Source organism: Eulemur rufifrons, chromosome 9, assembly GCF_041146395.1.
Source record: "Eulemur rufifrons isolate Redbay chromosome 9, OSU_ERuf_1, whole genome shotgun sequence".
In the NCBI taxonomy this organism is placed as follows: Eukaryota; Metazoa; Chordata; class Mammalia; order Primates; family Lemuridae; genus Eulemur; species Eulemur rufifrons.
The window spans coordinates 52337809-52365800 of NC_090991.1; the positions used below are offsets into that span (position 1 = coordinate 52337809).

At 48.7% G+C, this 27992-nt stretch overlaps 1 protein-coding gene and 3 non-coding genes across 4 annotated transcripts in view; 2 read left to right on the forward strand and 2 right to left on the reverse strand.

Moving 5' to 3' along the window:
- Positions 1 to 2597: 2597 nt before the first annotated feature.
- SEC14L1 (SEC14 like lipid binding 1) overlaps positions 2598 to 27992 on the forward strand; it is a 90018-nt gene continuing 64623 nt past the window's right edge. Inside the window, exons 1-2 of the mRNA XM_069482900.1 lie at positions 2598 to 3116; positions 5790 to 5894. The gene's annotated coding sequence lies outside the window, so the exon portion shown is untranslated. The remainder of the gene's footprint in view (positions 3117 to 5789; positions 5895 to 27992) is intronic.
- Positions 3152 to 3335, forward strand: LOC138392773 (small Cajal body-specific RNA 16). Its single transcript, XR_011235049.1, has one exon. It is a non-coding gene; the product is annotated as a small Cajal body-specific RNA 16 (non-coding RNA).
- Positions 11837 to 11937, reverse strand: LOC138392794 (small nucleolar RNA U13). The gene has a single exon (XR_011235065.1). It is a non-coding gene; the product is annotated as a small nucleolar RNA U13 (small nucleolar RNA).
- Positions 14135 to 14238, reverse strand: LOC138392727 (U6 spliceosomal RNA). The gene has a single exon (XR_011235011.1). It is a non-coding gene; the product is annotated as a U6 spliceosomal RNA (small nuclear RNA).

The following is a 27992-nucleotide window of genomic DNA, read 5'->3' on the forward strand; positions in this document are numbered from 1 at the left end:
CAGCCTTGCCGATGAGGTCGACTGAAGAAGGCTTTGGTCTTGGAGTTCCCAGATGAGAGCCAGCACCAGACTCTAGCTCAGATATGCCCCACCTTCAGGGGACACGTGTCACATCTCCCCCAAGAACTCTCTCACCACATTCTCTCTGGCAGCAGCGCCGGGATGGGCTGGCAGGTGTGCAGCTCAGCAAGCAGCTGGCCAGGGCTCAGATGTGGATCTCTGCTGCCTGCACCCCTCCCCAACTCCAGGATTCTCCTGGGGTCACCCCCCCTGTCTTGGGGGGGGCAGGGCAAAGGCGATTCTGCAAACCTCCTCTTCTCCAGGAGGCTGAGGATGCTGACAAAGTCCCACCTTCAGAGAGAGCCGTCCCCACTGAGTGGGAGACCAGATGTGCTCATCAAAAGGTGAGTAACAAATAGCGCACAGGACGTGTCGGGTAAGTACGACAAGGAACTGGGACTGATGAGCGTCCAGGAGGAAGCCATCACCTGGGCCAGAGCTGGCTTCAAAGGACAGGTGGGCTCTGCTGACGCGATTGTGCATGGAGCGTCCGGAAGCTGAGTGATCACAATGGTCGGAGCAGGGGGTCTGCGTGGGGACAAAGCTGCGGAAACCGGAGGTCACGTTCATGGGCTGGTGGAGCTGGGCTCTGGGGGGCTCGAATGCCGAGTAAGCTCTGAAACACACACGGACGGCGGTGCGTCGCGGCTGTCCGCCCGACTGAAACGAGGCGCAGAGGACCCAGGCAGGTGTGGTTGTCCCGGCCTCACTGCGCTGGGCGAGCGGACTACGCAGCCTTTCTTCGCACGCCTGTCCACGGCTTGACTCGCTGGGTGCACGTGGGATTTGTTGGGTTTTGTTTTTTTTTCTAATGAAGTAGAAATGGAAAAGGAGGAGGAAAGCAGTTGTTGGGCTTTACCCTGCAGGTCAGACTGAGCGCGGGAGAAGACCTGCCAGGTGCGCAGCGCGTCGGGCTGGTTTCTGGCCCCACCTGTGGTCAGCAGCACCACCAACAGCCACCAGCAGGGGGCACAGGTGGGGCCATGGAGTAGCCGCCTCGAGTTCTCACCTGCCCTGGACACCTTCGTCCCTGGTCCCTTTGGAAGCCGTCCCTCTCCCGCTCCAGGTGGTTCTGACAGGGATGGCAAAAAACAGAACAAGGGAAGCTCTCTTAATAGACGCCCGTCTCCTGGGCGCTCCAGCTCAGGGAAGGCCCCGTCCCCTCCATGAAACTCATGCAGTGGTGCCCGTGGCCCAAGGGACACGCAAGGCTGGAGGCTCCTCTCCCCGAAGACCCCGGTTTCTGCTCCCACCGGGTGAGCCCAATGCCTGCTGAAAGCCACTGTGTTGTTTCCAGACCTGTTTGTGCCAGTTAGACTTATTATATAATTACATGATGTAATTATTATGTAAACTAATGAAATAGGGTAAAACAAAACAAAATTGTTGCTCCTTCCCCAAAGAAAAATCTAAGACGAATATTTCAGAGTGAATAAAGCTAAAAATACTTATTATTGTACTAGACGTGAGCAAGACAACTCTAAGAGATTGAGGGGGGCAGGGGTCATAAAAACCCAAATGAGGTTGCTCTCACGTTATTTTGCAAGCGCCTTTAAGACCCGAGAAAGAAGAGCCAGGCGCCTGTAATCCCAGACACCTGGGAGGCTGAGGCGGGAGGCTTGCTTGAGTTTGAGACCACCCTGGGCAACACAGCAAGACCCTGTCTCTTATCAAATGGGGTTCTGATATATGCTACATCGTAAGGAACCCGGAAAATTTTGTGCTCAAGGAAAGGAGCCAGACACAAAAGGCCACGTATTGTGTGATTTCATTTGTTAATATATGAATGTCCAGAAAAGGCAAATCCACAGAGGTCAGAGGGGCTGGGGGAGGGGAGTGGGGGGTGACTGCGAATGGACACAGGGTTTCTTTATGGAGTGATGAAAACATCTTGGAACTAGATCGAATTGAGGGTTGCACAACATTTGAATACAGTAAAAACAAAACACTGAACTGTATACTTTAAAATGGTTAAAATGAAAAATCATATGTTATGTGGTTTTAAAAAAAGAAAAGTCCGGTCTGCTGCTCTGCTGCTCTGCTGCCCTCCGCACTAGCACCTCTCAGCTGCCTCCGAGCCTGTCCCGACAGGCAAGGTCGGCCTCAGCCCCCTGCCCCGGGGCGCAGACCCAGCGCGGTGCTGGGAGCAGAGCCACGCGGGTTTAAGCCCCTCCGCCACTTCCGGGCGAAGGGCGCCTAGCAGGAGCGGTCCCTGCACCTACTCCCCCGGGACCGCTGGTGAGGCGCAAACGGATGAGGCCCGCACGGCTCCAGGCACCCAGCAGGCTCTCAAGAGATGAGATGTCCCTTCTGCGTCCCTCGCTCTAGGGTCGTCCCCTCTGGCCCAGGCGCTCGTCTCCATTATTCAAATCTCCGCCTGCGTCCCCTTTAAGACCGCCTTGGAGGACCAGATTTAAAGTCGAAGGCGGCCCTCTAGCTTCTGTCTCTATGGTAAGTCCTCGCTTCCGGCCGGAAGTATATGGGCGGAAGTGCTTCCGTGCAGGAGGGTCGGCAGAGAGTGGAGACACGTGCTTTGTTCTGTCCGAGGGGAAACCCACTCTCGCCTCCTACTGGTCGCCGGTCCCCGGCCCGCAGGACGACGCGGGGCGGCCGCAGCTTCTGCTGCCACCGGGCCCTGCCTGCTGAGATGTTAACGGATGTTAATGGAGCTCCCTGGGGGCGGGAGGCACTGACCCGGAGACCAGAGATCCTCCCCGCGGGGCCCGGGACTCCAGGGCCCGCTCCTCCCTTAGCAACCGGGAATTGGACGGGGGCAAAGGGAACTTGGTCCGCACGCAGCCACCGAAATTGTAGTGCGAGGCTGTAAGGAGGCGCTGTGGCCCGCAGAAGAGCCTCGGGGTCCCAGGCCGCCTGAGCTCGGGTTTCTGGGGGTGCGGTAAGTATCGAATGACTTATTCTTTTACTCGTTTTCCCCATGGTTTTCGCAGAAAATGAGAAGTATCCAGTCCCCGACGATTGGCTGAAGCTATGCGAGGATTATATCCTGCTCCTCATTGGTGCGAGCATTCGGAGCGCCCGCAGTTTGCAGAATCCAGGTATGTCAAGCGTGGAGCAAAGTGTGCTAAGGTAGATGGTCTGGGGAAAGGCTCCTGTGTTGTTGAACCCGCCCAGTTGTGGGTGCAACCTTGTACCAGGCAGCCCAACCCTGACCTAAAGAAAATTCCCAGAAGTCTTTCCTGGGATTTGAATTTGCAGTAACAGGTGTGAGCATTCTAGCAGCAGTTTGATGATCATGTATGATACTGCAAACAGGACCTATGATGAAAGAATGCAAGTTAGTATCAGAGAGCAGGTAGTTTTTAAAACTTAATAAACAGTGTTGATGTTATCTGTTTCATGCACTAAATATTTATTGATGCTTTGGCCAGGCACCATGCTAAGTGTTAGGGGAACAGAAGTGAACGAAACAGTCATGGCCCTTGTTCTCAGGTAGCTACAGCCCAGGCAGGGAGATGAAGTTAAATGATCACACTTAATAGAGTGTAATTCAAGCCAAGGTAAATGCTCTGAAGGAAGGCACAGTCGTATAAGAATTTATATCACAAGGAGACTGGAAGGCTTTCCTGAGGATAGGGCCCTTGAGCTGAACTCTGAAGGGTGAGTAGGAGTTTGCTGGGAAGGCCAGGGACAGGGACAGCATGTGCCCAGTGGCCTGACGAGCGGCTGGTGAAGGAACTGAAAGTAGGTCGTTAGAGCCTGGAAAGCAAGGTGGAGAATGGTGTGGGATAAAGCTCAAAAGTAGGAAAGGGCCAGACCACCCAGAGTCTTGTGGCTCAGGTGAGGATTTTGGTCTTTGCCCTGAGAATAGTGGGATAGCATTGTGAATTTTAAACAAGATCATGTGCAAACGTCTGTAATTTTATAAGATCACTTTGTACAGAACAGCGTTGTGGAACCAGAACTTACTGCAGCAGTAAAAGTCATCTGTATCTGTACTGTCCAGAGCAGACACAAGACACATGTCACTGAGCACTTGCAGTGTGGCTGGTGTGACTAAGGGGCCGGATTTTTAACTTGAATAGCTACACGTGGCTAGTGGCAGCTTTGTTGGACAGTGTGGGTCTAGAGCACATTGGAGGGAGTGGCCACGCCTTCGTGGGACATGGCCTGAAGAGAGATCCCCTTTGCATCTCTTGCACCTCCTCCTCTCTAGGATAAAGGCTGAGACAGATTCCGCCTATGGAAATTCATGTTAATTGCTCCTGAGGGTCTCAAACAGTAGCTGTTTGTGGATTTATTTTTATTTATTTATTTATTTATTTTAAGGTGGAGTCTTGCTCTGTCACCCAGGCTGGAGTGCAGTGGCTTGATCATAGCTCACTGCAGCCTTGAACCCCTGAGCTCATGCACTCTTCCTGCCTCATCCTCTGGAGCAGCTGGGACTACAAACATGTGAGATCAGCACCACACCTGCCTAATTTTTTAAAAATCTTTTGAGAGCTGGGGTCTCACTGTGTTGCCCAGTCTGGTCTCAAACTCCTGGCTTCCTACCGTCTCAGCCTCCCGAGTTGCTGAGATTACAGTGGTGAGCAACAGCACCACCCAGCAAGTTTAATGTTTATTTCCTTGACTGTGGTTTCAGCTGCTCCTTCATGAAGCAGCATTCTTGCTTTTGTCCTTGCCTGTTTTGTTGTCAGCAAATACAGGTGACATCGTCAGTGCATTTAAGTATCTACAGTGATCAAAGCGTTAAGTCAGATGCCTTGGAGGCAATTTAAAGAAAAGTATGGACCCTGGAGTTAGGGGCTTCAACTCTAGCAAGGTAGATAACGGTGAGTGCTGTGGTACAAGAGGAAGAAGCATTTTCAATGGGACCCTCAGGGAAGGTGACCTTGTGAGGGAAGCAGAAGCAAAGGCTGTTTCCAGCTGATGAAGCATGTGACAAAGTCAGGAAGCATGAGAGTGCTTGGGAGGCTGTGGGGAGCTCGGGTGGGGGCCGTCCTGGGGAATACATGGCTACAGGGAAGGGAAGGCACACCGAGTGGGAATATATAGACCGGGGCTGGCTTGTAGGGGCTTTCAATGCCAAGAGTTCGGGTGGTGGCCGGGCGCGGTGGCTCACGCCTGTAATTCTAGCACTCTGGGAGGCCGAGGTGGGCGGATCCTTTGAGCTCAGGAGTTCGAGACCAGCCTGAGCAAGAGCGAGACCCCATCTCTACTAAAAATAGAAAGAAATTATATGGACAGCTAAAAATATATATAGAAAAAATTAGCCGGGCATGGTGGTGCATGCCTGTAGTCCCAGCTACTCGGGAGGCTGAGACAGGAGGATCACTTGAGCTCAGGAGTTTGAGGTTGCTGTGAGCTGATGCCACGGCACTCACTCTAGCCTGGGCAACAAAGTGAGACTCTGTCTCAAAAAAAAAAAAAAAAAAAAGAGTGGCTTTGTACCGGCAGGTTTCTGAGGCTGCAGGTGGTGGTCTGTGGTCTACTGATAACAGCCTGGGGAGAGATGGGGTAGGAAGTCCCTGTGACAGTCTTGAGTAGGAGGTGACCAGCCTTGGCTCTGGCAGTGCCATTAGACTTGGAAGGACGAGGGGCAGGTAGATGCAAGGTCCCCATGGGGCAGAATCCCAGGCACTTTCCACACTGTGTTCTGGGTAGAAGGTAGACTTAGATTTTGGAGAATATTTCATCATGCTAATGGTTTTAAATATTCAGGCCTGGTGAAGTAGAATCAAAGCTGATGAAGTGTCCTTTCTTTGCAGGTCAGTTTACTGGAAGATTTGTATGTGTGCTGGCTGGAAATCTGATTCCATTTCTGCTGGTTCTCTGTGCCTGGAATGGGATTGTTTTGGCTTAGGACCTGCCAGGTCTGTTTGGTCAGTTCCTAACTGCATACTTTTTGAGTGTTGGCCTGCTTAAGACCCTGTTTTGTATGGATACAGATAAACGGAATCAGCCCCCGAGCTGACTTGGTTTCTGTGCCCAGTGGCCACGCGTCTTCAGTGTGTAGCCTCTACTGAGACACACGATTGGCAACGCTGTTTCCAACTATTTTGAAAGAGTGACTTCCAGGGCCACATGTTTAGTCGTCTGTAGGAAAAGCGCTCGGGAGGGGGTCTGGGGCCCAGGAGCACTTTAGACCTGTTAGCCCGTGTCCTTATTGTCATTTACGTTTTTTCCTCTGACTTTCAGAGCCTTTTTAGCATCTTCAGCTGTGAAATTCCCTGGGGGGGCTGCAGCATGGCAAAGTTTTGGGGTCTTAACAGGTGCTGTTTGCTGCAGGAAGATGCCTGCCCCTTCCCAAGGCAGGGAAGGGGGGGAGTTTCTTGTAGGCTGTCGGTTTTTTACTGTTTAGTGTGCATGTTTGGGCCACTCATGAAAACATCCACACTGCAGTAAACAGTTACCTACATTCTCCTGTATGTGCTTGTCTGTAGAGGAAGAACATGTATTAATTGCCTTAAGATATGATATGTACTGGAAAAAATAGTATCAATTGATGTTTCTGGAATAAACCACTTTGATGTGCAATTACTGACTCATTCATCTGCGTGGTGTTTTTCCTGTATGCAGAATGTCGGCTTCCTCGCCGTGGCTCTAGGGTGCCTTGGCTGTCCTCAGAATGTAGGTCTGTTCAAGCAGCTGTGGCCTCCTGGGTGCCAAGTTCCTCGGGGAGTTGGTTCGGTCTTGGTTTGGGAGTTTAATCAGGAGCATTAGATCCTGGGCCCCTTGAGCAGTGACGTCTTATGGCACGAACGCAGTTCATAGTGGTAGAGCTGTTTGTAACCGCGAGAGCTTTCCTCTTAACCCGGGGAGGGTGCTTGAGTGTCCCTATGAGTCCAGGAGAGTCTGCCAAGAACAGGGAAATGAGGACAAGACGAGCGTGACCATCCCATGGCAGAGCGGCACGGGCTGAGATGACGACCCTTCCCAGGAGCCTCCACCCCTCAAGGTGCCATCTTGTCTCTGCAGCCCTGTCCTGCTCCAGTCTGCTGAAACGCTGCCTGGAGGTGGCTTCTTAACACTGAGCCACCTCCCCTTTTCTCTGACTAGACCCCAAGACAGCTGATTCTCCTACACAGTAAAGGGCCTGGGTGACGGGTGTGCTGGGCGCCTTTGTGGTGATGGGAGGGAGGCCTGGAATCCACGGGAGGAGACTCGAGAAGGTTTGTTTCACTGCCTGGAGTATTCCCCAGCTGTCCCCTGCTCTGTCATTCAGATCCGGCTCCATGGAGTTGGCGCCTACAGGCCTAGACGTGGTGATGCTGGACTTGTTTTCCCCAAAGAACACATGTCTGAAATAGGCTTCAGTGTCATGGCTGGGCCTTAGCGTTCTTGACTTTCTGTTCCGGATTGTGTGAGGGAGAGCTCAGGTGGGCGGAGTCCTGTCCTTCAACGACGGTACGTTCAGGACTAGCAAGGGATAATGAAATGTGTGGTTAAGTCATTTTTTAATGTTAAAAACTGCCGTGGGACACACAAGACCTTTATCAGGAAAAGTATAAAAATTGAACTAAAGAGTAGTTACAGCGAGTCAAGAGTGTGAACTTCTCTCTTCGTCCACTAGAGGATGTGATCCTACATCAAACTCTTCCTTTCATAACTTGGTACAAAGTTTGGGGTTTTTTTGTTTGTTTTTTTTGTAATTTAGCCAACACCTTCTTTCACCAGAAAGTTATGCAGAAGATTCATCTGCAGGGTTGAGCTCTTGCTTAGGAATCTGTCAGGGCGCCTGGTGGCATACGGTTCCCGGGAAGGGTTTGTCACGTCAGGGACCAGCAGAACGAAGCACAGGCACTCGCACTTGGGCGTCAGAGCACATGCTGATGCATTTCTTGCATTCACTCCGGTGCCAGCTGGTGGGCAGGAACCCAGTGTAATACATACCTGTGTTCGAGGGCCCAGACAAGGTATTACAGGTTTAGAACTATTTCTGGCACCAACATTGCTCATACTCGAAATTGAAAGTTATGTACCAAGACTGAACCAAGTTTGTACAAAGCCAGCACAGTTTAGCTTGCTGGCTGTTACCTGTTAGAACAGTGTTGTTGAACAGGGGGGAAGAGTGATTATTCTGGAAGTGTCATTTCAAGTAGAGGTCTGTATGTTTTCTGGTTTATGAGCCTCGTTTAACAGCTTTCTGGTGGATTAAACATGTTTAGTTGAGCACTTATGCTGACTGCATTAAACAAACGCCTGCCTTCAGGGAGCTTACATTCCAGGACAGGGAGACGGGAAGCAAATCATTGGAAAATGTGGGATAACAGGTGAGTGCTATGGTGAAAGAGAAAGCAACTTGGCTACGCTAGGGCTAGGGCGCCGTCAGGGGTGCCATTTGCAGTTTCAGGTAGGGTGGTCAGGGAGGTGGCCTTTAGCAAAACCCTTAGGTAAGGAAGTAGTAATTCATGGGGCGGCCGGAGGAGCCTCCCAAGCAGAGGGGGCGGCTAGTATGATGGGGAAGGAACTAGAAGGGTTTATGAGGGTACAGGAGGGGCCGGGTCTCACAGGGCCTTACACGCAGGAAAGTGTGGGGCTTGTGCTTTCCTCTGAGTACTGTAGCTCACATTCTCTTCTAACTGTCGCCTTTTGGGGACCATTTTCCCCTAAAAAAGTAGTTTGCATTAGCAGCGTTTCCCATTCTGGTGCTAACAGATTTGCCCATGAGAGGATCCCAGTTCTATGTTTAGGGAGCTTTATCTTCCTCTTGGCCATCGAACCCTGTGTCCCGAGATGAGTGATGTGGACAAAGACATTTGGATGTGACAGGTAAAGTTCCTGGCACAGCCGACCTTCACATGAAGACCTTGTGTCCTCCACCGTGTTCAAGCCAAAGACGGCCTGTCTCAGAGTGACAAGGAGCTCAGCCCTGGGTTTGTCCTCAGCCCGTGCACATCTCATTCATAGAACTCACCCTATTTTGTCATTGTTCCCTTGTCTGTTGCCACCTCTGCACCAGCTCCTTGAGTTTAGGATCCCTGTACTTATTTGATTTTTCAGCAGAATAGATATGTTTATTTCATTTATATCATTATTTAAATTGCTATCAAGAAGAATGCAGAAAGTGCCTTCTGTAATCTTTACAAGCAGGAGGCCTATTTGGGTTTTATGTGGTTACACCCGATGAATGCATACAAAACAATTATTCTGGGAGTTTTTATTTTCAGAGCAATTATGCAGCTACAGCAGAAAAGTAGTTCTTTTATTGCTAATGTGATGAAAGCAGATCCGTGTAAGTCACTGGAAGGTCACATGTCCACAGACTGTCAGCTGTGGAGAGTTATGTAACGTGGTTATGCAATGCCACGTTAGAACTGCAGCCAGCAGCAGGAAAGCATGTAGATTATTGGACTGAATTAAAATAAGACTTCTACTTTTGTTCAACAGCAAATTCCTTGTTAACAAAGCCACGACTTGGGAAAGTGTTGACTTCCACTAGAGGCTCTGGAGGCCACATTCCACCCGTGCGTGGCTTCTGTGCATCAAGCAGATCGCTTAAAGTCAAATTTCTGGCGTGAGCCTATTTGGAAACATTGCTTAGTTGTCATCTTATATCAAGATGAGTTATGGGCAAAGCCCCCCATGAATCCTAATGCACATCTCAGTCCCCTTCACCAACGTGCCAGCTTTGTTCCAAGATACTTCACCCCTTTGAAAGTTAGTGGGAATGACAAAAAGAGTTATTAAGAGGTGAAAATGAAATGAAGGCTTTACTTCCTCTGACTTCATGTTTCTTTTTGTTTTAAATTTTTTCCTAAAGCAAAACATACACTGGTTTAAACTCATAGAACTGAAAGGCTCCTGACACTAAGCCACACTCCCCTGCTCCGGTCCTGCCAGAGAAGGTGTTTTCCACTCCCGCCCTTTCTTGCAAGTCGGCCTGGGCCCTATCTGGGTAGCACACGCTGCCCTGGCCTGTTGACTTCCTTTCTGGTAAATTCACACTGAGCTCTTCCTACTCCCTCTTCTGCTTCTCCTTCCTCATCCTCTGTACTTCCTGTTTGAGTCAGCACTTAGTGTTTACGTGATTAGGCATCTGCAGAGCTCATCCTCCAGCTTGCGCTCCGGTGCACACTGCACTTCCTTTGTTCTGCCTTGTTTTGCTTCCCCCCGACTTGTCTTGCTTCTTCTTTGGATGGGCTTTCTTTGAGCCGCTTGCTAATTCTTCCCACATTTGCTGGTGGCATCTCAGCAGAACTTTACACAAGTTCAATCACATTAATCTAGCTGTAACAATTTTTTCTTAGGTGAGCGAAAGATGACTTCTCCAACAATTGAGTTACGAGTATGGGTTAAAGTTTTGCTACAATCTCGTATGCAAGGGGCAGGGCCCTAGCATGCCAATTCAGAAGTTCATTTTTACGTAGGGCTATTTTCAGGAAAACAAGGGCTGGATTATCGTTAGGCTACATGAAAAAAGAAATGTTGGCTAAAGCTCCTGACAGGCAGTGGGTGGGTGGGTAACTGGTTTCCCAGAAAACTTACCCATCTTGCCAATCTCTACCCAGAAGGAAATTATGAATTACACCAGGTAGAAAGGGCTGTGTCCCAAGCCTAGTTTAGACCAGTCCTTTATTTATTTATTTTTTTATTATTATTTTTTTTATTGCAGCATGTTACAGGGGCAATCCTTTATTTTACAGTCCTTTTTTTTTTTTTTAAACCAGATCATAACTGTCTTGGCTAAATCTCTGTCTTGGTCCAGAAGGCCCACCTCGTTGCATTTTGGTCTAAGAGCTTAAGTGAATTTGTCGTCTGGTTCCAGGCTTCCCAAGCAATGTGCAAAGGAGTCCCCTGGGTATGTCGTCGAAGTGCAGCTTCTGGTTCAGTAGGTCTGGGGTGGGCCTGAGATTCTGCATTTCTCTCAAGCTCCCAGGCTGGGCTGACGCTGTTGGTTTGGGGACCACACCTTGACGAGGGCTTGTCCTTTCTCACAGATGGTGGGACTGACTTAGGTGTAGGCTTACTTTGTAGGACACATGTATAATCCTGACTGCTAGTGCTATTTATGTACACGTTGATGTTGTTCCTTTCAGCGAATTTCCTGCATTAGGGAAGAATTTCCTAGCACAGTCCTGTCACAGTCACGATTTCTTGTAGTTTATTCACCTGGGCTTCTATATTGTGCAAGGTGGCTTCGCTGAGGCTGCTTATTAGCAAGAGGCGGTTAATACCATGCAAAGACCTCCTTGCTGTTTGCTTAATAAAACTGGGGTCACATGTTGGGGAAATAAAAACAATCTCACCGCCCAGAAAACCTCTGCACAAAGGTAGAAGTGAAAGAAAACAGTCTTATTGTTGAATAAGCATAAACCAAAATCTGATGAGCGGCCGGCAACCGCTAACGGAACTGCAAGGACAGAAAGAATCTCCCCGGCACGTAGCTGAGCGGGTGCAGCCCGGTCAGTAGGAAAGTGGGTTTTGCTGTTTGGAGTCAGGTGACAGATAAGTTGGGCCCATCCCCTCCCAGGAGTTACCTTCCTTATTAATTACCGTTCAAAGAGATGACTCTAGGGTCCTTTAGGAAACATAACTTGAGTCGTGAGGCTGGTGAGAGACCTATCTAACCCCTAAAAAGATTTATAAGCGTTTGAAAAAGACAGAGAAGTTCTGCAAGAAAAGGGGTGGAGGGTGTCTTCCCGTTTTCAACAGGGAGAATCAAGTCTTTAATTTCTAGTTTATATTTGCCCTTACACTAGGTGATTAATAAAGCCAAAGAGTTGACTGCTGTCGGGAGAGTTTGTAGAGACCCTAGAACAACAGTATTGTCCCAGAATTTTTTTTTCTGACTGCCTTTCTTTTTTTTTCCCCAGGTCAGACAGGTAATGTGCCGTCGTCACTAGGTTTGAGGGAGGCACATCTCACACATGCGTGTGAAAACCCGACCATCACGCTTATGAACCACAAAAGGTCACGTAACTGCCTTTCGTCACCAGTGTTCTGAGACCGTGAAGCAGAGGCCGTCTAACTCACCGCCGGGCCTTCCTGCAGCTCCAGTCTGCGCCTGCCCTTCCTTGAGATTCCCAAGCCTCTCTGGTGCGCCTGGCCGGCCCGGAAGTGCCTGTCGGCCTGGGACTCTTGTTTCTCATGGGAAGGAGTCTTCGTCCCTGGTGTGACCCTTGTGGTATAAACAGGATTATAGATTAGACATCTCTGTTTATATCCTGGTAGGAAGGAGGGCGATTGTCATTGAGCCCAAGCAAGTAGCTGCTTTGCCAGGGAAAGTAGAGGGACTTTGCAAAGGCATCGTGTCACTGTGTGATCACCCCTAGGAGTGGTTTGGTGGACAGGACCGATCTATATGTGTTGTATTTTCACCAAATGATAGACTCTGCAGTATTCTGTTCAAAGCTCAAGCCTTGGTTTTGCTGTGGAACCACGTGGGAAACCTTACCTGACTGAACCCGAGTCTCCCTTTCCTGTGCACCCCACCGCCGCCGTCTGCCCTCGCTGTGAGAACCAGGTCGGAGCAGATGCCTGTGGTGCTTGCCAGAGGCCCGGGGCCTTCCTGGGAGCACCCCGTTATGCTGTTTACCATTTCTCCATGGAAGGGAAGCCCCTGTCTGCCTCACTTACGTAGGAATGAGCGGGAAGGGGGTCCCAGGACTTCAGGGAGCTGGAGGCCTGGAGTTTGAGGAGAGCGGCTGCTGTGAGGGGAGATGCAGAAAAGAGAAGGCCGGAAAGGGGTGTTTTAGGAGACATTTGAGATAGCCATTCAGCGTAGGGTTGTCAGATTTAGCAAGATTTGCAAGACAAGCAGTTAAATTTGAATTTCAGATGAACAATGAATAATTCTTATAGTGAGTCCCTTGCACGGGCCATGTGGAGTGGAAAGCCCCACCTGTCCTCTTCTTACGCCACCACGACAGTCAACACAGAAGGCTCCTGAGGCCAGAGTGTGGGGGCTTTTGGCCACCCGCTGAGCAAGCAGGCAGTTCAGCAGACACCGGCTGGGTGTCACCTAATCAATCCGGTTCCGACACTGTCTACCTAGAAACGGCTTCAGATCCCGCAGGGCGAGGGCTCAGTCCTCAAGACTGTCTCACTAGCGACACACTCGCAAGTCCAGGCCTCTGGAACTGCTGACCGACTGGCTCCAAGCTGGGGTTCCCACGACCTGCTCCTTGAGTTCCATTAATTTGATAGTGAAGCTCACAGAACTCAGGGAAACACATTTCCTGGTTTATCATAAAGGATATTACAGAGATTACAGATGAAAAGATGCACAGGGAGACATGTGGAAGGGTGCAGAGCGTCCACGCCCTGTCTCGGTGCACCACCCTCCCGGAACCTCCGCGTGTTTAGCTACTGGAAGCTCCCCGACCCCTGTCCTCTGGGCCTTCTGGGGAGACCTCACTGGATAGGCACGATTGGCAACTGCAGGGGGGTGTGACTGGGCTAAAAGGGTGTGATCCGACACTGATAGGCTGAGTGGGGACACGCAGCGAGGCCCGTGTGTTTGGATTCTTGGCCTCTCTCTGCAGCATCCTTCCTCCAGGACGTGGGGCAGGCCCCTTCTGAAATGGGGGTCTTGTGACCCACAACCAGACAAGGCAGGGCAGAGAATTTCTCTATGGAAAGGCAGGGAATTACAGTCCTGCCTTGGGTGGGGGGAAAGGAGGGCGGGAGATCAGGGAGAGAGATCCCATTTTCTGAGGCCTGAAGGTCCCCCACATCACAGCAAGGGCTGTGGGAGCCGCAAGCCAGGAACTGTGGATGAAAACCAATGTACAGCTATCATAATATCACACTTATACTAAGAAAATTTATCTGAAATTCAAAATATAACTGGTGGTTCTGTATTTTATTTGGAAACCTTAATTGAAAAAAAAAAACCTAAGTGATTTTCCAGGGTTTCCGTGGAGGATGCTGCTGTCGGCCTCCTTGCTGGCTGCACTGGGCCTGGGCAGCTGCTCAGACCCTGCTGGGCCCCACGGGGAGATGTTTGCCTCCTACACAACCGCTCCGAGGCCGTGGTCTCCAGCAAAGCAGGGACTGGCCATGTCGAGTTTCACCTCAGCCCTGTGCTCCTGGAACAGGGCCTCGGTTAAAAGACACCCCTGTGCCCTTCCTGTGCTTCTGGAGACTGTTGTGTTTAGTTTTGTTTCTTAAAAATATGAAATGTTTCACAAATTTGCAAGTCATCCTTGCACAGGGGCCGCGCTAATCTCTGTGTCCTTCTGATTTTAGTAGATGTGCTGCCGAAGCCAGCGCTGTTTCTGGAGACGGTTTTGGTGACCTCAGATTTAGATGAGACCTACAAATTGCCATGCGTGGTCTCGCAGGTGATCTGCTGAAATGCTTGTCCCCACTGGTCAATGAGAACAAAGTGCTTGTTATGAAGCAGGGACCTTCACCTGGGTTAAGTTTCACGTCTTCTTCCCCTACCCCACCCTGGCCCCTGAACTTTGGCCTCTCCCCAGTGGAGCCAACACAGGCCCCCCAATCCCCCCCCCCAAGGCTGCTGGGAGCAGAGGACGGCCTGGGCAGCTCTTCTCTGCCCTTCCCTCCTCTCCGCAGGCCTGCTCCCTCCTGGGCTTCTTCACTGCTCCCTGTCAAGGACAAATTCTTTTTGTCTGGCCCCTGAGGCGCTTGCAGACCTCAGGCTGAGCGTCCTGTTGCAGAACAGAGAGCCGCAAACAGCTCCCACCCAAGCTCCACTGGCCCCCACCAGGCCCCCTTCACTTCCGTCTCATTTAACCCCTGAAACGGATTGCTGAGGCTGGTCTCGTTCTTATCTCCACTTTATGGACGGGGACAGAGGCACGTGACTAGCGAGCCCTGGGTTGGGACGAAAAGAAAGAATCCCGCTCGTGTGGTTTCAAACTAATGAAAAATACAAAAATATTAAAAGTATTTTAAGTACAAATTATCTATTATATATCTCCATGCTGTGTTGTATCAAGTTGAGGAAGACATAGGAGGAGAGAAAAAGAGAGAGATTGAGAAAGTCCAAGTGGGCAGGGAAGAGAGAAGAGAAACGGGAATCTGCAGACCAGATCAGAGGTCCCCACCCACGGCGAGGAAAACACGACCTTCTCCAGGCCGAGCGTCTTGGGTGATCCCAGTGATTTAAAGGTGCCGTCCTTGACTTTCTTGCTAACGACAACACAGGATTGTCTCACAGTAGAATTCAAAAGGTTTTATAAGTGCTAGTGGTTGAGTTGGTTTTCAAGCTTGACTTGGAGCTTGCCAACACTATTGGCAACACCTGAAAGTCCCTTTGAGAAGGGGACTTTGCTGACTGATTTTATTCTGTAGTCTCTGCATATGACAATTGGCATTGACGTTTAGTCGGCGTTTGGCCCCCTGCAGCACACACACACCCATGTGCATGTATGCACGCGTGCACACACACACACACACACACACACGCATGGACTCGTACTTCCCCCATTCGAGCAGTTTTATTTTTATTTTTTGTTGAAATGGAGTCTTGCTACGTTGCCCAGGCCGGTCTTGAACTCCTGGCCTCAAGCGATCCTCCCGCCTCGGCCTCCCTAAGTGCTGGGATTACAGGTGTAATCCGCACCCGGCCTCTTCCAGCCCTTTGTGCAAGTGTGTAGTGGGATCAAATAAGCATGTTCAATAAAATCTTGATAAAGCAGCTCCGCGCTGTGGGGCTCTGCCATCGTCCGTATCCGGAGTCTGGAGTTTCTGTGTTAAACATGGTCGGCACAACCTGAGTCCGGCAGGGGGGTGGCCCTGTGTCACCTCTGGACAGGTGGGAGGCCAGCTTGACCCCATGCTGCTCTTGGATCCTTCCCACAGGTAAATAAACAGAGGGCCAGAGAGCTGGGACCCCAGTTTCACAAGATTATTGTATGTGCACATGTTGTCTTATATCCTAAATAATTTTTCATCTCGGTCCTGTTAAAACTGTGGTCATCCCAAGAAAATGAATCTGATGGCTCAGTTGTAAGGGATGTTTTTGTTGTTGTTTTAGAGACAGGGTCTCACTTTGTCACCCAGGTGGCAGCGCAGTGGCTATTCACAGGCACGATGATAGCCTTGAACTCCTGGGCTCAAGAGAGCCTCCTGTCTCTGCCTCCTGAGTAGCTGGAACTGCAGATGCACCGAGTGACGTTGTCTGATGTTTTAACTACCTCCCTTCTGCCAAAAGGCAAAATTACAACAAACTTAGTTTAAAGATCTCAATTGGCTTTATTTTTGATTCTAGAGCCAGGCAACACTTCTTCCCATAAAACAGCCTAAATTTTCAGTGAGCAGAGCAGAGGAACTTAGTTTTGTGGACAGAGAAGGGCTGGAGAAAGCAGAAACAAAGAACAAAGATTGGATTGGTCATTTCGAAGTTACTTTCCTTGTAAGGCAGGGACCAGTTCAGGTTAGTCTTGAGGATTAAAACAGGGAACTTCATTAGCATGCGGGTTGAAGACTGAAACTGGCCTGTTTGGGAAACTAGGCTATTATTTCTCTCTCCTGATTTCTTGGAAGGCCAGATGACAGCTCAGATTCAGTTTGGTGAGCCTGGGTGACTCCATTTTAAGTTTTAGTCTGGTCTTTTGGGGCCTGGTGCAGGAGTTTAGTCCAAAACAATGGCCCCCTGTAATTTTTGTTTAACACTCTGAAAGAGAATGAACTGAAATTAATTGTCCAAAGGTATATTTTTTCTCTGCTTTTTATAGTTTTTATTTTTCACTCCTGGCCTTGGAAGCATATACTGTGTCATATATTCTAAAGGAACAAGAGAGTCCATGCATACTTAGCATCTACTAATTTCCAGCCACCAAAGAGCCCTCAGCCTCATTACAGTCTGACACTGTTAGCTGTTACATTAATTAATGCATAAAATGCTCCTATCCTCATATGCCTATTTTTTGAAAGTGGTATCATAATTCATAGTTTGTAGGCTTGCAAACATTTTCCTTGGGCTCCCCTGTGCTTCTTAATAATGTACTTTCTGTGCAAACAGCACAATAGTTGGAACTGGCTGCAGGCCAACTGCTTCCTTTTAACTTTTGTCATGTTACCCAGAATAGAGGCGTGGACTTGTTTACTTGGTCTTCCTTGAGGAACGTTCTTTGTCTTCCAAGGAATACATGAGAAGAGTTCCTGTCCCATAACAGGAAGCTCTGAACCGTGACTTTTCCGCTAATTAGGCCGGTTGACTGAGCTCCGGAGATAAAATATGTTCTTGGTTGCCCAGTTGCAGGGAGAGGAAGTGGTTTATATGTCGGACTGTAAGAAAAACGATTGTTTCCGAGGAGGAGTCCTCAGTCTCCCTTTAGAGAGCCTTGATCTTGCAAAGATCGATTATGGAAGTGGCTCTGGGAATAGCCACTCACCTGGTGATAATGCTGTGGGAGGAGTCAGCCGGCAGCCACCGCTATAAACGTAAGAGACATGATGCATCTCGGCTATTTAATTCTCAAAATTAGCCCAAGATGGCAAGCAACCAGAGACGAAAAGGAGAAATCGATTAAACAAACTGTGGCACAACTGTACAGTGGAAAGATGCTTATGATATTTTGATGAGTAAGGACAACACGTTTTCCACATACTGTATGATTCTATTTATACAAAATCCAAAAGCAGGCAGGAGTAATTTTAGGGTAAGCCAGGCATGATGGTGTGAGACTATAGTCTTGGCTACCCGGGGAGGCTAGGATGGGAGGATCACTTGAGCCCAGGAGTTTGAGACCATGCTATGATCACACCTGTGAATAGCCACTGCACTCCAGCCTGAGCAACATGGCGAGACCCTGTGTCTCAAAAAAATAATAATTCTAGAGTGCTAGAAGTCAGAAAACTGATTATTTGGGGGAGAAGGATATAGGCTGGGAAGGGGGTCAGGAAGCTTTGGGGACATGCTCCTGATCTGGAGTCACACGATGGTTAATTGGGTATATGCATATGTAGAAACACACCTAAAATTTGTACATTTCACTCTATGTAAATTATATCTCAATAAAAAAGAAAACATTATGTGATTTCATTTGTAACGTTCAAGAGCAGGAAAGCTAGGCTATGATGTTAGAAGTCAAGATAAGGTTCTCTTTGGGGAGGGTGTTACTGAGAATAGGACGGGCTTCTAGGGGCTGTCATGGTCACCTTTGAGTTCTTAATTGGAGTTGCAGTCACACAGTATGCTGTCTTTGTGATGATCCAGCTGCATAGTGGGGATTTGTGCTTTTCTGCTAGACGTCTATAAAAGTTTATTTAAAAATATTAGGTACAGTGTGGTCCTGTGCTTATTTATTTATTTATTTTTTTTAAGCCCAGGCTGGAGTCAGAGGCATGATCATAGCTCACTGTAACCTCCAGCACCTGGGCTCAAGTGGTCCCCCTGGCTTAGCCTCCTGGGTAGCTGGTACTACACATGGGTGCCACCACACCTGGCAAATTTTTAAAACTTTTTTTAGAGATGGGGTCTGGCTGTGTTGCCCAGGCTGGCGTTGAACTCCTGGCCTCAGGTGATCCTCTTGCCTTCACCTCCCAAAGTGCTGGGCTGGTCCTGTGCTTTTATGTTGAAAATATATATGTAAAGAAAAAGAACTAGAAGGCACTCACCGTATTAGTTTCCTATACTGTTCTAACAAGTTATGGTAAACCCACAAACTTAGTGGCTTAAAACAACACAAATGTATTATCTTACAGTTCTGGAAGTCAGAAGTCTGACTTGGGCCTTAGTGAACTGAAATTAAAGTACAGGCAGGACCCTGTGATTACACTGGCCTCCCTGGATAAGCCGGGCAAATCTTCCTCGTTTAAGGTCAGCTGGCCAGCACCCTTAACTGCCCTTTGCATGTGACCTAACATAGTCACAGGTCCCACGGCTTAGAATGTAGACATCTTGGGGGAGGGGCATCACTTTGCCAACCACAGGCATATAATAAAAAGTTAAGAACGATAATTTCTAAGTGGTAAGATTACCCCAACCTCTTTTTCTTATCTTTATTTTCGAAAGTTTTCCTGGAAATACACATATTGCTTTTGAGATGAGAAAAGTTAGGTCTCAGTTATCTACATTGATGATATCTTTATAAGGTGTGTTAAACTGCCTCCCAGGACGGCCCTGAGCAGCTAATTGTGTATCTGAACGATTAATGTTGAAAAAAGATTAATTAAAAAGCACTTAAGCCTTGAGCAGATTATCATCTGCTATCGCTGCCCTTGGAAATCTTCTATTCTTTCCAGGAATGCACAGAGATCTTATCCAGAAAGACAGCTTTTCTGCTTAAAACATTAAATTTTTAAGTAAAAGGATGGTGTACTCTAGAAAAATATGTGAAACAAATGAATTCTTTTATGGGGACAGAGTATTGGTAATTTGCCAGTGATAGCTTAATGTTCCTTTCTGCCTGCAAGGAAGGTCGCCTTCCCTGTGTTTCTGAGAGGTCAGTGCCACCTCGCCCACAGAACCCCAGAGTCTCACCTCTCTGCCCTCCCAGCCAGCCCTCCCTTCCTGGGTACTTTGCTGGGACACAGGCTGAATGCACCCAAAAATCATCTGCAGCAACACACTCGATAAGAATGAGTTAGAAAGAGACACCAGCCAAAGTAAGTCTCCCTGATAATCTACCCCTGAGACACTCCGGGGCTGAAGTTATCACCGTCTCTAGGACAAACAGTTCAGATCAGAAATAAAGATCCTTAAGGCTTCTGCAGCAGAGAGTTAGACCTGATAGTTAGGTCTTATTATTCCCACCTTATGCAGACAGTCAATCTCTTATCCTACTCACAGGCCTAAAATACTCCCCAGGCACAGCCTTCTGGTCCCAGGAGAGAGATTCTGGCTGCAAAATGCAGGTGCCAATAAAATCAGCAAAGGGCGCCTTGGGTGGGAAGGAGGTGCAGGTGTCAGCCTGCAGGGCCCGCCCGAAGCAAGATGTCTTTCATAACACTGTGTGGCCACCTGGCTAGCTGAGAAATAATCCCAGGAGTCACTCCCTTCCCTCCCCTCCCCCCTTCCTGATTCAAGAGGCAGGCACAGACTTTAAACAAGCCATTAAGTCCCGATAGCACTGTCTGGAGGCTGGCAGCTATAAACCGCAGGAACACAGGTCTCTTCTCAGTTCCTGATAGCAGAGCTGTCTTCTTGTTCTGCCTTTAGTCATTCAATTGCTCCAGAAAACTGTCCCCTTCCTACTCCTTCCTGTGTCTGACCAAGCACCAGGTACAAACTGGTAAATGCAAATGTGGTTTTTTTCCATAACCTGCGGCGGCATCTGCAGCTGTATATTTTGTTTAAAGCTCCAGGCCTTTGTGGTTAACCTTTCCAAGTTCGGGCAGGGGTGTTTCACCAATGATCCCACTTGTTTCAGGCCCTTTGGGGATTAGACCCTTGTTCTTGGCTGTGTGTGTGGGCGGAGGGCGGTGGAGGTCTCGGGCCTTCATTCTGAGTGGCTACTGCTCCTCCCTGATGGGGGAAGGTGCCTGCCACCTCCGAAAAAAGGGATATTTTTGGTGCTGACTACCCTGGGAGTTGTTGCAACCAAAGCAGCGTGTTCTTTTACTTTCAAAACACAAGAAACAAATCACTGTTTCTTAAAGAAAAGGAACTGAGAGAGGCCGTGGGAGATGTTTTCCAAGTGTCTCGGTGTACTTGGCAGAAAGAAGCAAGAACACTTATATTTAAAATACTCTTTATCAACGCCTGTTTGAAGTCAGCTTATTGTGTGGTAAAGAAAACTAAAAGAAGAATGAGAAAGTTTTGACTTTCATAGTTTTAAACCTTGCAAAAATTCACATCAATTTAAGCATTTTGAGGGTTCTTGCTGTTGCAAGAAATTGGTGTGGCTGAGGAACCCCTCAATAAGGCAGAATATTATTGATACGAGAACTGTAATAACGATATTAGCAAAACCTAGACCCAAAACCCACAGGAAAGAGGAATTAATTCTGACCCTTGGATCTAGGTGTTACACAGAGGAACTGAACCAGGAAGGATGGTGTGGGATTTTGGAGGGCAGAGATTGGGAGAAAAGACCTTCCAGGTGGAAGAGGCTCCAAGTTCTGGAGAGGGAGCCAGGGAGGGAGGTGTGTGCTCCTCTCTGGACAGGCAGCCGCGTGAGGGACCAGGTTTATAGCCTTTGGCTCTTGGGGCACCGTCAAACTGAAATCTCATATTTTTATCAATTTTCATAGTGTGCTTTACAATTCTGACAAGCAACAGACATAAATTTGCTAAAAAAGTCAAGGATTTTGATTTGGAATTTCAAGAGACATTTTTATTAGTAACAGGATGTTTGAACAATCCTGGAATTTCATAGACTTTTCTGCAACCTCCTCACATATCTCCGAGGAGCTACCTGGCAGGATGCATAGTAGGTATCTGACTGTAGGTATCCTCCTTAACCCCGCGGATGCGAGTCGGGGCTGGGGCCGTGGTGGGAGGATTTTTGGACCGTGATTCCAGGCCAACACCCGCTCTTTACAAAATGCAATGGTAAGCATGGTTTTCATTTGCCGGAATTGGTTATCTCTGGCATTTGCTGAGTGCCATCTACCCAGCAGTTTTCAGTTCTCTCTGTTCTAATGCAATGGAAGTAAGCTGTATGCAGAGGCACTTTTTGGGTGGGTGCATGCAGAAATCCAGTCAACGTCTTTGCAAGAGACTGGTATTTTTAAAAGCCCCAATAAGCTGTTCTCACAGGCTGAACGAATGTTTTGACAGCCTAATGGTGATCGATGTGCTCTCTGTCTTTTAGATGGGGCTGATGAATTATAGAGGAACCTCACAGATCAACCCTGAGAAGAGAATTCTCCCCATGGACTTGGCCTGTCACCAGTGAGTTACTCAAGAAAACCCAGCCCCTGTTGACCTTGCCGTCTCCTGCAGGAAGAGACATTCGGTAGGGCCGAGGGATAAGGAAGTCTGTCATTGTGATGGAGTCAGCGAAAGGACTTAGTTTGGGGCCTTGAGGTCTTGGAGAGTCCTTTAAACTGTCTCCCGGGCTTTCTTCTTCATTTTCACCAACGGGGTGAGTCTGTGTACAATGGCCGGGTGATCGGGCCTGTTACAATCGGCCTCCCTAGGACCCAGCACGATGAGCAGACCCTAAAAACAAGACCTGCCTGACAGATCGTCCGTCCTCCTGCACAAAGTTGGCACTGAAGTTCTCTTGAACCTAGGACCGGAAGCCCAAGGCTGCACAAGGGTGTGTTTCATCTGCGTCAGCTTCAGGGTCAAGTAGACGGCAGGGATCATTTGATTTTTCCCATCTGGGCACACAGTAGGCCAGCAGATCCACCTGGCTCTCATTGGTCATCGCAGGGCCCCAGTGGCTGGAGGTGTGTGGCCACTCAGAGTCATTTGGGGTGGGCACAGCAGGCCGCTCTTCAGAAGGGGTTGGAGAGCTGCTTCTCCCTCTTCCTTCACCCTACGGCCCTCTCACCCAGGCGGTCTCGCAAGGGGGTCCATTGCCACCCGGGCTTTGTCTCCCTTCTTCTCCTGGAGGACAATAAATCAGTGCTCTTAAAGTCTGTCTCCCAGCCAGGTCCCTTCAGAGAGCGAAGGGGGCGTTGTTAATAATTACCTCAGTCACTAGGCATAAACCGAGACTATCTCAGGCCAACCTGGGTGTGTGTCACCCTAATTATAAGGGAACAAATGTGACTCATTAATGAAACTCTTAATCTCCACCCAGTTAAGGACTGTCCTCTGAGCCATGCACATTCCAAGGACAATGGACATTTTTCATTATGTAATAGTATCCCGGGTGCCGCTGGGTCCAAATGAACACGGTACAGAGCAGTTCCAGCTGTCATTTAACTCAGGGAGAGCCTTGGCCCCAGCCAGAGAAGGCCATGCTTCCCTAAGTCGACGTTATAATTATGCATCTCGAAAGCCTCCTTCCTTTGATTGTTCTAGTGCTCGTGGCAGGCACACATGCAGGCACCTCGAAGCTGCTGTCTATATTTAGCTGCCATTAGCATCGCCTCTGTACCGAGTTCCCATCTTATTATGCGGGGAGCACAGGCTTTGACTGGCAAGGTAATCCCAGGAGATTTAAAAAGAGAAAGAAAGAACTAGTACCTCGCAGTAACCATCCCACCATCTTCAACACGATGAAGGCAGCCTGGCTTTGCTGACTTCCTAAGTGGGGTCCCACAAGCTATCTTAACATCCAGGAAAAATGACTGTCCGCATGCAGCGAAGGAAGGAGGAAAATACAGCTTGGAAGATCACTAGGCCACCTGTCCTTTGGGGCTATGGGTGAATTCCAGGGTCTGTCCTACCCTGGAAAGAATACCTTTCAGGAGTTGGAAGGAGGGCTCTCACATCACACCCAGTCCTCATCAGCATTAGATTAAACAAGAAAGTTAGCTGGAGGAAAATTGTACAGGAGCTGGTGTCCTTGTGCAAGAGCAGACTGGGCTGTTGTCAAGGACCTGAGCTGTCTGGCAGGACAAGAAGCAACATTTCTTTTATCCACCCACAGGATAAAAGAGTATGTATTTAATGAAATAATTTATGCGGAGTGATGCAAAATACCATCCATAACTGCAGGTAATTAATGTGTTCATCCATAAGAAGAGGCTGCCGTCTGATTAGTCTCAAAGGGCCCTTATGCTCGAGCACTTCACACTTCTCTTATGTCTGTCATGCCTGGATTACATAAACCCACCTGTGCTCCACCTGCCCTTACAGAAACTGACTGTTGGGAAAATCAGAGCTTTTACAGATACATTCTGCTCCAATGCCAAAGAAAAGGCAGCAGCTTGGGACATCAAGAACAGCTTCAGGAAGCTGACCTTGGGGACTTTTCCCAGGCTGAACTGACCCTAGGTGTGGATCTGCCCTTACTAAAAATATTTTCCTTTATTGCACCAAAAACAATTTCAGGTCTGTTGTCATACTGCCTCAGAGGTCATCGGTTGGAGATCAGAGCTGGCAAGCATCTTTGCAAAAATGTGAAACTCGAAGGGCCCATTAGACACATACATCGAGGAACAGGATATTTTAATTACCTTGATTGGCCACGCACGTCTGAGCTCAGCTGAGAATTTACCTGGAGCGTGTCACATGCCGTCTGTGATGGATGAGAACAGAGGTCCTCCAACTTCATTGAGTGTCTGCTTGTTCTGCTCCTTATCTGAGGCTGTCCTGAAGGTTTTGAACCTTCTCCTCACTTTCTGAGTGCAGGCACCTTTCCAACACAGGAATATAAAACCTGCTGGAGTTCAGATGTGGGATTTAGATTCAACTAATTGCATGTTCCTGCAGGAGACCTTAAGTCAGAACTGACTTAGGTGGAGAAAGAGGCAGAGAACAGGGCCTCGTTCCGTTGGCACAGATTGCGGCGGAGGGAGCTTGGTTCTGGAGACAGGAGCAAGGCAGCCACATCCTGGCTTGGCAGCTCCCGTGGGAGCCAGTTCTTCAGTGTGATTCCGGGAGTGGGCTGTCCCTGGAAGCCTGCCTAGTGCCTGTGTCTCTGGCCCTCCCAACGGTTATGTGAGCTCTCTCTATCCCTTCCTAAGCCTCTTTTGGTATGAATTAGCTGGAGTGGATCCTGTTGTCTGCAACCGTGAACCCCATGGCTAATATAGACAAGCAAGAAGGGAGGCTGTGAAAAGAGATGCCAGGAAGTGTAGAAGAGTCCAGAAAGAGACATAATGGCCACCATTTGTTGAGGCCACACCATGTGCACTATCTTTAACTCTTACGACTGGGCTAGGCATTATCATTCCCGTTTTACAGATGAGGAAATAGCCTCAGAAAGGTTAAGGGGCCTGCCCAAGGCCACACAGTCTTTAACAGTGAATCAGGAAATTGAACCCAGATCTTTCGTGCTCAAAGCCCAGGCTCTCCCCACCGTGTTTGTCTGCCTGGGCCAATGCTGCCTGCAGAAAGGAGTGGAAACTCCTGTCCCTGTCCCTTCTGCTCCTCTTGGCTTCCAACTCTCAGGGCCCAGACGTTTGGCTACTGTAACAACCCAGTTTACTCGTATGGGCTTAAAAGGTAGTGGCAGCTCTCATTAGTCAGGAACAGCCCATACATTAGAACACACTGATATTCTGGGAGAAATACCCAGAATAGACGACAACCTGCAGAGAGTCCACCGCTCAGGGGATGGGACCACAGGAGCTGTTTACCTTCTGCATTCAATAATCGTGCTATTTGAATTTTTTTTTAATACAAAGTAGTGTATAGGAGAAGCCAGGGCTGGTCACTGGGCTAACTGGTGAGCGGCTCCCTGGCCATACCGGGAAGGGGTGTGTGCTGGCCACAGGCACCTCCTGCTTGCTGGGCCCTCTTGCTCACCTCTCAGTTCTTATTTCCATAAACACATCAGCAATGGGGAGGGCTGACGTGGCAGAGGGACAGACAGGACATATGACCCTTGTACATAACACAGAAGTCAGGGGTGTGATCCTTTCAGCTACTTGTACCCTATCCTCAGTGCATAAACCTATCCCATATTTATCATCTTGTGGTTTTTTAGTTTCTGTCGGGTTTTGTTTTTTGCTGTGTGTTTTAAATTGATTCAATAAATCATGTGATCTGAACATCCTAAAAAAAAAAAAAAACAAAGTAGTGTATTGGTTTTGTAATCCTATTATTGCAATTAATGCCACCAAATCAGTTGTTTAAGGGGGATGGGAAGGCAAGAAAACATAAATTGTGATTATTATTAGATGGTGAGATTATAGGTGATTTTTATTTTCTTTATGCGTCTCTGCATGACACGTTTCTAAAATGAGCATGTGTCCATGTTGCTTTTAGCTATAAGGAGCAGAAAGCCCTGACTCGCACTGGGTTGCACCGTGAAGTTGTGGACGAGTGCACACACCCGGAAGTCGAGCAGAGGAGGAGCCCGGGCACGGCCAGAACAGCCACATCACCCTCTTGACTTTTCCACCTCTCCTCTCTGCAGTCTCAGCATCCCTCCGTCAAAGGCCGCTTCCCCTCCTGGGCACACACGGCTGCAGCAGCCCGGGAATCAGTGTGGGCACGACAGCACCCAGACACGGAAACACGGGACTTCTTTTCTGGTGTCTCCTTTTTAAGAGTGTGGGAACCCTTCCAGAAAGCCCTGAACTGTGTCACAGGCCCCCTCCTAAATCGGTCCCTGGCAGGAGGGATGCCTTAGCCTTGAGTCCACCTGCTGGAGCTGCGGCAGGGGCCAGCTTCCCCTGGAGCCGCCGGCATGTGCCGGAGGATGACACCGCGCAACGTCGGGGCCTTGGGAAGGAAGATGTGGGGAAATAGATGCCGGTAGACAGTCTGTGTGTCTGCTAAGGTGTATGTTATTTTATAATTTGAAAAATTTCATTGATTTAAAAACATTTTAAAAATTATCCTTGTTGTGGCCAGAAGTGCCCTTGAGGACTGTGGCAGGAGCTGTGGTGATGGGTTCCTCTATTGAGGAGAACTTCTGCTCCTCATGGAAAATAATCGTAGCCAGACACGAGCGAAAACCCTGTCTTGCAACTGCTTCAGGACATTGCCCTGTCTCTGGGAACCTCAGGAACCAAACAGGTCCCACCTGGAAGTCACGGGGCCCAGATTTCCTTAGGTGCATATCACGGGGTCACACGAGGCAGGCCACTGAACTAACGTCCCTCTCTTAAGCCGTGGTGGCTCAAAATTAACTTTTGTCCTTAGCCGTGAAAAGTGCTAAACTTTTATCAGACATTATTTGATGCGGACTTCTTAAAAATCTAAGAAGTCTACATGAAATGGTCTTGAAGGTGACTCCAATTCCAGCATTGCAAATCTGAGGGCTGGAGTAAGAGAAGCCACTTGGAGGCAACTTGGGTTTACAGAGTCTGTAAATTTTCTCAGTGTTCCTTTCAGCAAGTTGGAACCAGCTGAGGAGAAACCATTTATTCCTTTCAGCGTGTTGTACAGTGGCTTAACCGCTTAAAGCAAGGGCCGCAGAACTAAGACGGCGAATTCGATGTCTTCCCTCAGAGAATGAGGCTCTGATACTTTGTTTTGGGATCCAAATTGACCTGGCAGCCTTTCCTGCTAGGATGTAAGAACAAGCGGATTGACAGAAAAAGAAAAAACCCTTTCTATGATTCTCACCAAGTTAAAGATACCTTTATTTTCATTCGGCATTCTCAAATGGGAACTTAATCCCTAGATTCCGAAATTGTAGGGTTTTTTTTTTTCTTCCTCCTAACATGTCACATGCTGGGCACTCAGGAGCTACGTCATAAGTCTCAGAGGAATGAATGGAACCTTACCGAGTCATACAGGCTATGGCCACTTGCTATGTAAAGAACTTATGACTCAAAGCAGTTCAACTGCTACACAGGGACTGTATGGAAATGTTTTAGGGCCAATGTGTTTTTGGTTTGCTGGTCACCAGAGTGTCCGGGGACACGGGCACCTACCTCAGTCAGGTGTTCACTTGGGGGGCCTTCTTGAGTGGGATGGCCCTGGCCATCCCATGAGCCTCACGTGCTTAGGGCTGATGGGCTTTTTACCATGACACCTGGACAGACAAATCTGGAAACTGGAGAACTAGAAGAAAAAACAAAAAGGGAAAACCGTGAGTTCAACAGAAGAAAGTGAGCGGAGCAGGAACTCCCCTGTGAGTGCTGGAGTCAGAGTGTTGGGTTCAGATTTTGTGCTCTGAAAGTCACTTATTCTCCCTGTGCCTTGCTGTCCCCATCGGCGAATGGGCTGTTAGGAAGATCGGTGATGACGCACGTAAAGTGCCTGGCACGGGGCCTGATAGAATTGGTGCGCAACAGAGGGAGCTACCATTGTTCTTGGAGGGAGCTGTTATTAATCTGCAACCAAAGGGAACAGGGCACTGTGTTGACATGTCATATGGGGAGAGGGGAACTGTCAACTGGCTCCAAAGTTCTGATCTATAAGGACTAAACAACCAGACTGCCTTGTGCCTCAGTTTCCCTGGGTGTGGAATAAGCTCAGGTTGCCAGCATCATAGGGTGTCCTCGAATGCTTCCTTGTACGGTTAAGAGGCTGGTCCCCAGCGAAGCCCTCTGTGTGTCCAAGCGTGCTGTGGCAGTAAAGTCGAGCTCTC